This window comes from Eurosta solidaginis, chromosome 3 (genome assembly GCF_040869045.1).
Source record: "Eurosta solidaginis isolate ZX-2024a chromosome 3, ASM4086904v1, whole genome shotgun sequence".
Taxonomy (NCBI): Eukaryota; Metazoa; Arthropoda; class Insecta; order Diptera; family Tephritidae; genus Eurosta; species Eurosta solidaginis.
Genome location: NC_090321.1, coordinates 141,955,512 through 141,965,812, shown reverse-complemented (window position 1 = coordinate 141,965,812; position 10,301 = coordinate 141,955,512). Strand labels below are relative to the sequence as shown.

Sequence of the window (10,301 nt, the reverse complement as noted above, 5' to 3'; positions counted from 1 at the left end):
GATTTTTGAATCGCTGTTATTTTTTATAGCTATAGCAATCGCTTTAATTTATTTTTAATAAGCGAATTTGAAATTTGTATACTTGGATATTAAAAAGGAATGCTTAAATTTGTTGACCGGAGTAGATTGAATGTTATACATTAATTTAGTTTAGTATATAGGATATATGAACCAAAATTGGAATAAAAAGAAAAAAAATATGTACCTCTTATTGTAAACTGATGTAATGTGAAATTCTAATTTTCTGAGATATTATGATACAATAGCCGCGTTCTATTCTAAGCGAGTGCGAAAAGAACGCCAAACTCGGTTAAAATTTCCCTGCAGGTATTTAACAACACTGGTAACATTTCAGCTGTCAAAATCATCTGTTGTTTATTATTGACGTTTTCTTTGTTATTTATATTACTGCAATGTCCGATAACGAGGATGATTTTATATGCGAAGACGACGAATTTTAGTAAATAATCAGTGATTCACAACGTTTGGTAATAGCAGAATGTGAAAGAACATCACAGGGGCCACCCATACTGCCAATGGACATAGATGAGGTTGTTGGGGAAGATGCTGATGGCAAGGAATTCGAAAAGCTGCTGTGGTCTATTGACAATGATACACTATTCCAGCCACTTGGCTTAACCAATCATGGTACAGATGCTGGAAAGACGGTTTTTGTAACATGGAATGATGAATATTTGTTTAATTTTGTATTCAAAAGAGCGCGACGTACAAAGAAAATCAATTTGACCAAGGTGCGCATGCCGTTGCCATTGGGAGAAATTGTGAACGATATATTCATACTAGATTTGAATGCTTTGTTACTTATGCGAAGCGGTCAGCTTTATTATTTTAGTTCGGTAAAATCAATACATGCAGTTGACTAGCTAAATGATGCTGGAGGTGGCGTACGTTGTATGGCTCCTGCACCCAATGTAGGATTTAGCTGTATACGTTACGTAGCAAGTGAAAAGGCACTTACATTGGAAATGTATCGCGATGTGCCAGATATAGGTCGAAGTGTACCCATACTTTTACAGCGTTGTGATATAACGTTTGATGATAGAAATATATTCAACTGCTCGTGGGAAAGTGAACGTTATACGCTCGTATCTGACCAAGTAACAGCGGATAATTTGGACTTTTTGCACCATTTATTAAAGGGCGAAATGGAGTTAACTACAGGACAATGGCTGCATATCTTCACGGTATCCACAATTATCTTTGCTTTGGTTGTAGGTACTTGGTATGCTATATTAAAATAAAGTTTTTTATATATATGACGAGTATATTTTCCTACTTATAGCTTTCTCGGAATCGAATACAACTGAGCTTGAAAAGGCTAATAATTGTGAGTACGGTATACACCAGCTATGCGCATATGCGACTAATATAGATTGCATACAGTTGGATTGCGAGGAGCGACGTTGTCTTATATTTCTACAATGTGGTAGCATTGATATTTTGTATTATTCACAACTAACGTATGGATTGCGATGTATGCAACACCATACAGGAGCACAGTATAGTCATTACGTATATGCACCACGTAGGCGTTGCAAAGTATTTTACAGATGAAGAGCAGGTGGCGCAATTGTATTTCAGCTATGATAACCAAATGGATACTTGTTTAGTTCAAGAAACGTACAAAGCCATACCTGGGATTGTGGCATGTACTTGGGTTGAAACACAGCAACATTTAATATGTATGAGTTGCAACAATATATTTTATAAAATTAATTTTGAAAATCCTGCCAGTTTTCACCAGCCCTTAACGCATTCGTCAAGTGTATTTTAAAGTTATCTTGCTGTTAAACTAATGGGTTATGAATCAAAAATTATAAGCAGAAAATAAAACTAATTAACATTATATAAACTGTAATAAATGCAGTCCCCTATAATTATTTAAATAAGAGATTAAAATTAGTTAGCAACTACGTAAGTATATGTGGATTAGAGATTTACGGAGTAGCTCCTTGCGGAGGGATTGCCCCTCGTCCACTTACTCCAGAGAGGCTTCGAACATAACCCCGGTCTTTGGAAGTGCAGCGTCTGCTGAAAAAAAATGGTCACACTTTTGTCGGTATATTTCGGTGTAGTTTGTGGCTTCTTGGTGGTCACGCACAAAGGCGACTTACGGTTGCTATTAATGGTCTTTTAATACTCATGCCTCTAGTGGCACATGTAGCCTCCAGATTTTTCGGCTGTTTTTAGGAGCTACAATTCCCGATGTACGAACAGTAGCAATCCCGACCACCAGTCGCTACCACACCTGACCCTCACACCATATGACAGCACGGAGGCTATAGGACTGTGACTTCGAACACATACCTTCGTCGACGTCACTGTCCTAGAAGCTCTTGGTGTAGCTCCGAAGACTTTCCAACGGATGCTTCTGTCGAGCTACACCAGAGAAGCACCTTGAAACGTTAGGGAGTGACTATTCGGCCAAGGATGCCGCCCTCGAAATCATAAGCAGTCTAAGTGGATGTCATTGCGACATGGGTATCGTATAATCCTCGGCGCATCTACATAATTAAAATTTTACAAGGACCCTGCATCAAATTTTTAAAATGTAGACCAAAGTTTGCAGACGTTTGTGTTCACAACATTGATTTCAATAGTCTTCGTTAAATCAAAACGATATTTTAGAATCAAAGTTGAAAGATGTGAACTGTTGTTTTCCGGCCTTATGTTATAAGAGCCCATTATGGATGACCGCGTAGCTTCAGTTTTCGTACTAGTTCGACTGTCCACTACGGCGGCGGCGTTTATCGGCGGCGCATATCTCTAATGTGGATACAATATTTGAACCGTTTATTAAAATTGGCACAAGTACATTTTCGAAATCATTACAATTTTGGTAAGCTACAGTTATTTCCATTCAAGCAAGCATTCTTAAAACTGTATTCGAAAAAATTTAACTAAATCATTGGCAAAAATATGAAATTTCTTTTTTAGTTTTTTTGTTAATAATAATACTGACGTATGAGACCAGTTGATAATAAAATAATCGTAAAATTGAACATGTTTATAATCCAGACTGAACTCTACATACCGGTTGTTTATAATCAATCTAAATAATTCGATACATAGAAAAGTGTACTTGTGACACTCTGCAAAGAAACGGTTCATCTGTATTGTTATGCACTATTATTAAAAATACTAAATGCTAAATAGAATGTGTTTTTAAACAAAAAAAGCTAAAACTTTAAGGCAACTTTTCAATCGTTTTATTCACTTTCTTTCATAACAACATAACATAACAGCATAAACATTTCATACATTTAGTAATTTTTTAAATTAATTCGTTCTTCAATTTCATAAAATATAAGGCAATTTACGGATCCTATCTTTTTTTAAATTTTTTCAAAACCACCAATTTCATAAAAAAACAACCGTTTAAACATATCATACTTCTAGTAGAAATTAAAATTAATTTGTACTTCAATTTCCTAACATATAAAGCAATTTAAAATGAAAGGCAGTGTTTTATGCACACGTTTTTAAGATTAATAAACATCAAACATATTGATAATGAACTTACACCTGCGAACAGAAAAATAGCAGTCTCAATTCTTAATAAATTTCGTCAGTTAAATACTACTCCGATACTACACGAAAAAACTTCCATGATTTTTTTTAACTGAAGCTATGAAAAACAGTATCGAAAGCGTTTTCGAAAAACGCAAAAATTTACCGAAATTTTGAACTTCTTATTTATGGTTCTATGCATTTTTGGAGTATACAATTTTGTAGCAAAATCAATTTTAGTATAACAAAGAACATGCATGCTATAGGTCTCTAAAAATTCTCGTTGATTTTTGAAGTTTTTTGAAGGGTGTTTGAGATTTTCTTCTATACAAATTGTGAAACAGTTTTTTTATGAAAGAAAATTTTAAAGACTTTTCGGTAAAAAAAATACTCAAAAATCAATGCGAAATAAAAATAAAACTTGTACTTTGTTATACTAAAATTGACTGGGCTACGAAACTGTATACTCAAAAAAGTTCTAAGAACCCCGAATAAAAAGTTCAAATTTAGGTAAAATTTTCCCAAATTTTTGAAAACGTTTTTGAGATGGGTTTGCAAAGTTCATAGAAGCTTTTTCTTGAAATATCGGAAATAAAAAAGAAGTATTTAAGTGACGAAATTTGTTGAAAATTGACACTGCTATTTTTCTCTTCACAGGTTTATGTTTATCGCAAGTATTAAAAATTCGAATCAACTTTTTTGAAAGTAAAACTAAGCTTAAGAAAAAGGTATTCAGTTCAACAAATTTCATAAAGTCCAAAAAACTTAATCGATATTACTCTAATAATTAAACATAAGTTTGGTTCGCAAGTAAAATATACAGATATGTAAGTTAAAGTAATCTAAATTGGACTGTAGCACACTGTTGAAGTAGTGGAAGTAATGAAAATATTTACATGACCACCTGATTTCGAATAAACTCATTAATACACAAATTTTGAAACCATCCCGAAACGTTTTCTGTATTGGTTCTAACTAAAAACGTGTTCTAATACGTCGGTCGCTATTTTCGTGTAAACATGGTATCAGAAAATTAAAAAAAACAAGTAAGGACGGGACTGTCTTCGGCTGTGCCCAAGAGTTCATACCTTTCATGAATGGGGCTGAACAATAATCTTATCCCGTTCGTAATCTCCGAATAATCGGATGTATAAGATAAGAAATATATAGTGAACAGATCTACATACCTAAACGATTTTTAAGATAAATATAAAATAAAAAATAGGTAGGTACTTTGTGTGAGAATGCAAAGCTTCACGTTTTTTGTGGTCTGCATGTAAAAACTATGACTACGAATCACGTATTTCAAAAATATATGACGTAAACGTAACTATTTGATGAAATTTGATGAATTTTGAAGCTTCTAGCCGTAAAAAAGGGGTAGAAATTGCGAAAAGTTTCTTATCTGAACAATCGGTTGTATGAGATATATATTATATATACAACCGATCTCTATGATTTTTTCAGACAACAATATATGCTATATACGTAAGCATTCTTTGAAATTTGAAGCCTCTAGCTCTTAAAATAGCGCAGTAATTACGAAAGGTTTCTTATCTGAACAATCGATTGTGGGGGATATATACTATATATATGACCGATCTCATCAATTTTTTCAGGCTACAATATGGGCAATATACGAAATTATATGTTGAAGTTTGAAGCTTCAATCTGTTAAATTGAGTAAGATATGACAAAAATCCTCTTTTTCTGAAAAATCGGTTGTATGGACGATATATGCTATAGTGGTCCGATCCGGCCGGTTCCGACAAATGTCTAATCGGACACCCAAGTACACCCGCTCACCAAATTTTATCAAGATATCTCAAATATTGAGGGATTAGTTTGCATACAAACAGACAGACAGACAAACAGACAGACGGACATGGCTAAATCAACTCAGCTCTTCATTCTGATTATTTCGGTATACTTAATGGTGGGTCTATCTATTTTCCTTTAAGGACTCACAATTTTGGGTTTCGCGACGAAATTAATATACCATTTCATTTTCATGAAAGGTATAAAAACGTCTTATTTCATTAATTGTTTGAACTACTACTACTTATAAATTTTATTCAATAAAACTATATCTGAGAATTTGTTTTAAAAATGCTCAGAATTTGTATCAAAAACCTTATCTGAGCGCGAATGAAATACATTTTCATATGAAACAAATTCTGAGATATGGCGTTTTTGAATAAAATTTATAAGTAGTAGTAGTTCAAACAATTTATGAAATAAGACGTTTTATAAAATTTTCTGAAACCATGTTTACACGACAATAGCGACCGACGTATTCTAATCGACATACTTTTTTTTATTATGATAGCAACAAGTGCCCAGCAATTCCAAGCCTTCAGTCAACTCACATGCATATAAGACGGCTCTGTATTGTTGTTCATCGAAAACATTCCCCCAACTGATGTTGTCGCGTATTGTGCCGCGCTGTAGCCAAGGCGTTTGTGGCACATAACCGAAACCTGAATCGAGAAACATGAAATAAACTGCGGAAACCAAATCGAAGTTAGTATTGAATACCTGAAGACAGCTCGTGCACGCATACTGTACCCGATGTACAATTCACACTTGCCACTATAGCTTCGATTAAAATACTTTTGCCCCCGCCAACAGGACCTTCAAGACATACCAAATCGCCCTAAAAAAATTTAAATATATATCACTGGTACACAAAATCTTTATTAAAAAAGTTTGATTCAGAGAGTCTAAAATGTTCTGTGGTACCACAAATGAGTTTTAGCCCAAATGCAACCGAATATATATGCAGCAACTCTAATCTAAGCTTATATTCCATACCTTTTTCACATTCAAGTTGACACTCTATAAACGAAAAATTGGCTGCTGATTTTAATCATTATAATTTTTTACGCCATTTTCATGTTCAAAATACGCTGATTGCATCTCCATTACATTATTTTTCATTCAACTTAGTTGAGTTACCATGACTCAGAAAGGATATCAATACAGGTGGGGTAGCCCAAAAGTAAACACAAAGCGCATCCAAATATTTATGTTTCTTTAAAAAACCCACTTCCTCTTGCGACAGGCACATATTTTTTCAATGAATACATATTCCCACGCATGTACCTTGATTTGCTTTGCATCACTTATAGTTTCACTTGTGGCATGAGACAACGTGGATAACGTCCAATCCAACGATTTATGGGTATAAGAATAATGCCAAATGTAAGACCAGCTAAAAATGCTGCGTCCAATTGTGTGTAGAGTAAGTAAAGTGTAGTGAAAGGCTGTACCTTCCAGAATTCATTCCAGAATGAATGGAAATCTGTGGACATAAGATTCAGTATTTCAGGACGTGGATTTTTGAAACCGCGTGCTTCCAACGATTTGCGATAGATTGCACTAACAATGCATTTGCGCATTTTGATGCCAATCATTGAAATGCGCCAATTAAAATGCGTGCCACATATGGCAGCTGAAAAGAATGAGATTTTGAAAATTAGGCGAGTTGTTTTAGTATTTTATTCCGCACCTATCATGAATCGCCTTGCCCACGGTATAAAGATATACTTACTCTCTCAGTAGAATATCGCAGTGCGGCAAATGCTGCATTTCTTGCTGTTATCAGTGTTAAAGCATAAAATATATCGAAAATCACCGTAACTTAACTCCAAGGCCACCAATCATAATTAACGCTGGTACGCAACCAAACCACATCTAAAACAAAAACAGCCAACCATGTTACGTTCATGCATAACGAGCCACGATGGGTGAGGGTACCAAAGTGGCGTGTAGACAATAAGTAACCTGTAAAAAGTAAAAACAAATGATTTATTATATAAACAGCACAAAATTAAAATTCAATAATTTAATTTATACTCACCTACGTACTCCACATTACACATTCAACTACAACAACTAAAAACATCGACGGGATATAATTTAACACCTGTACGATGAAATTAAAATATCTTCCAAATAGGTAGCTGTTCAAAAAAAATGTATTTCCACCAAAGAAAAGCTTGGATTGCGGGTATTTTAATGTACAATTAAATGTTTGCACAATTTCTGGTGTCTTTTGTTTTGTTTTGTTATGCGCTTTTTGAGTGAAGTTGGCTGCGATAGTTCTATATGTCAAAAAATTTCCTTGGTGTATTTTAAACTTCATTCACAATAGAGCAATTTTTTCTATTTTCAACACTACCTCTCAACTCGGTTATTGATTAGCCGACTTCGCGAGGACTGGATAAAATAAGCGAGTTAGTGTTGTTGCTTTGAATGTAATTCGATGAATAAGCGAGTGTTCTTTTCGTGCTCGCTTAGAATAGAAGGCGCCTAATATTATTAACTAGCTGACGACATTATGTTCAGTCTTGTATTACACTCAATGAGATGAAACTAGCGGAAATAGATGTATATGCATCTTTGTTTTATAAATTTTGCTAATTGAAAATGCTTTGATTTTTAAATGTAAGATGAATCAATCCGAAATAAATGTGTATATGTAACACCATGAAAACATGATTTATTTATTTTATTTTTATACTACACCGATGTATTCAGAAATACTCCGTATGAATTTATTCTGAAAGTTGTATTTGGCTGCATAATGTTTTTATGGTAAAGTGAATCAATTTTAAATGAATTATGTAAAGCAAAAATATAGCAAATTCTTCAAAATATTGTAAAAATATTTTTTAACAGAAAATTAGCCACCCACTTCAGTGCCCAAGAAATTAGCCGGAGAATTCAACTATATAATATGACCAAACTTGAATTGCATTCTCCCAAAAGACTTAAACTTTGTGTTACATCTGTTTACAATAAGACGAGTGATATATATTTCTATAATTCTTTTATTTTTCCACCAAAATACAAATTTTATAAAACTGCTAACGGCTACTGCCTAGAAGTATTAACTTAGGAACTATACAGGCAACCAATCTTAGACCAAGTCTAAAGACCCAGGTCTATTTGGCGTCATTTGTAATTAGAAACAAAAAAATTCAGTCTTTTAATGTCTTTCATACACTTCATGAAATATTTATATGAACGGGGACTTTTACAATTAACACCTGGCTTTGCATGCGTTTCATTTGTGGGCTCATAAAATTGCCACATTTCACTTCTTTTTGTACTCAGTTGAGCAGAGCACACAGAGTATATTAACTTTGATTGGATAACGGTTGGTTGTACAGCTATAAAGGAATCGAGATAGATATAGACTTCCATATATCAAAATCATCAGTATCGGAAAAAAATTTAATTGAGCCATGTCCGTCCGTCCGTCCGTCCTTTAACACGATAACTTGAGTAAATTTTGAGGTATCTTGATGAAATTTGGTACGTAGGTTCCTGGGCACCCATCTCAAATTGCTATTTAAAATGAACGATATCGGACTATAACCACGCCCACTTTTTCGATATCGAAAATTTCGAAAAATCGAAAAAGTGCAAGAATTCATTACCAAAGACGGATAAAGCGATGAAACTTGATAGCTGAGTTGAACGTATGACGCAGAATAGAAAACTTGTAAAATTTTGGAAAATGGGCGTGGCACCGCCCACTTTTAAAAGAAGGTAATTTAGAAGTTTTGCAAGCTGTAATTTGGCAGTCGTTGAAGATATCATGATGAAATTTGGCAAGAACGTTACTGCTATTTCTATATGTATGCTTCACAAAAATTAGCAAAATCGGAGAACGACCACGCCCACTTAAAAAAAATAATGTTTCAAGTCAAATTTAAAAAAAAAGTTAATACCTTTACAGTACATAAGTAAATTATGTCAACATTCAACTCCAGTAATGATATGGAGCAACAAAATACAAAAATAAAAGAAATTTTCAAAATGGGCGTGGCTCCGCCCTTTTTCATTTAATTTATATAGGATACTTTTAATGCCATAAGTCGAACAAAAATTTAACAATCCTTGTGAAATTTGGTAGGGGCTAAGATTCTATAGACGATAACGGTTTTCTGTGAAAAACGGCGAAATTGGTTTGAAGCCACGTCCAGTTTTTATACACAGTCGACCGTCTGTCCTTCCGCTCAACCGCTAACACGATAACTTGAGCAAAAATCGATATATCTTTACTAAACTCAGTTCACGTAATTATCTGAACTCACTTTGTATTGGTATAAAAAATGGCCGAAATGCGAATATGACCACGCCCACCTTTTCGATATCGAAAATTACGAAAAAAGAAAAAAAAAATGCCATAATTCTATACCAAATACGAAAAAAGGGATAAAACATGGTAATTGGATTGGTTTATTGACGCAAAATATAACTTAAGAAAACACTTTGTAAAATGGGTGTGGCACCTTCCATATTAAGTAAAATAAAATGAAAAAGTTCTGCAGGGCGAGATCAAAAGCCCTTGGAATCTTGGCAGGAATACTGTTCGTGGTATTACATATATAAATAAATTAGCGGTACCGACAGATGATGGTCTGGGTCACCCTGGTCCACATTTTAGTCGATATCTCGAAAACGCCTTCACATATACAACTACCACCACTCTCTTTTAAAACCTTCATTAATATATTTAATTTGATACCCATATCGTACAAACACATTATAGAGTCACCCCTGGTCCACCTTTATAGAACTAAGACACACTCCATTTTAAAATACTCATTATAACCTTTCGTTTGATACCCATGTTGTACCAACGCATTCTAGAGTCAACACTGGTCCACCTTTATAACGATATCCCGAAAAGGCATCCACCTATAGAACTAAGGGCCACTCCCTTTTAAAATTCTCATTAACACCTTTCATTTCAT

General features: G+C 34.1%; 1 long non-coding RNA gene and 1 pseudogene across 1 annotated transcript; one reads left to right on the top strand and one right to left on the bottom strand.

Moving 5' to 3' along the window:
• The first annotated feature begins 414 nt into the window (after positions 1-414).
• LOC137246664 (uncharacterized) lies at positions 415-1,857 on the top strand (annotated as a pseudogene).
• A 3,870-nt stretch (positions 1,858-5,727) lies between these two features.
• On the bottom strand, positions 5,728-8,026 carry LOC137246663 (uncharacterized). Its single transcript, XR_010951633.1, has 5 exons — positions 7,394-8,026; positions 7,085-7,317; positions 6,346-6,985; positions 6,070-6,187; positions 5,728-6,011 (listed from the first exon to the last, which is right to left on the bottom strand). It is a non-coding gene; the product is annotated as an uncharacterized lncRNA (long non-coding RNA).
• Positions 8,027-10,301: the final 2,275 nt, after the last annotated feature.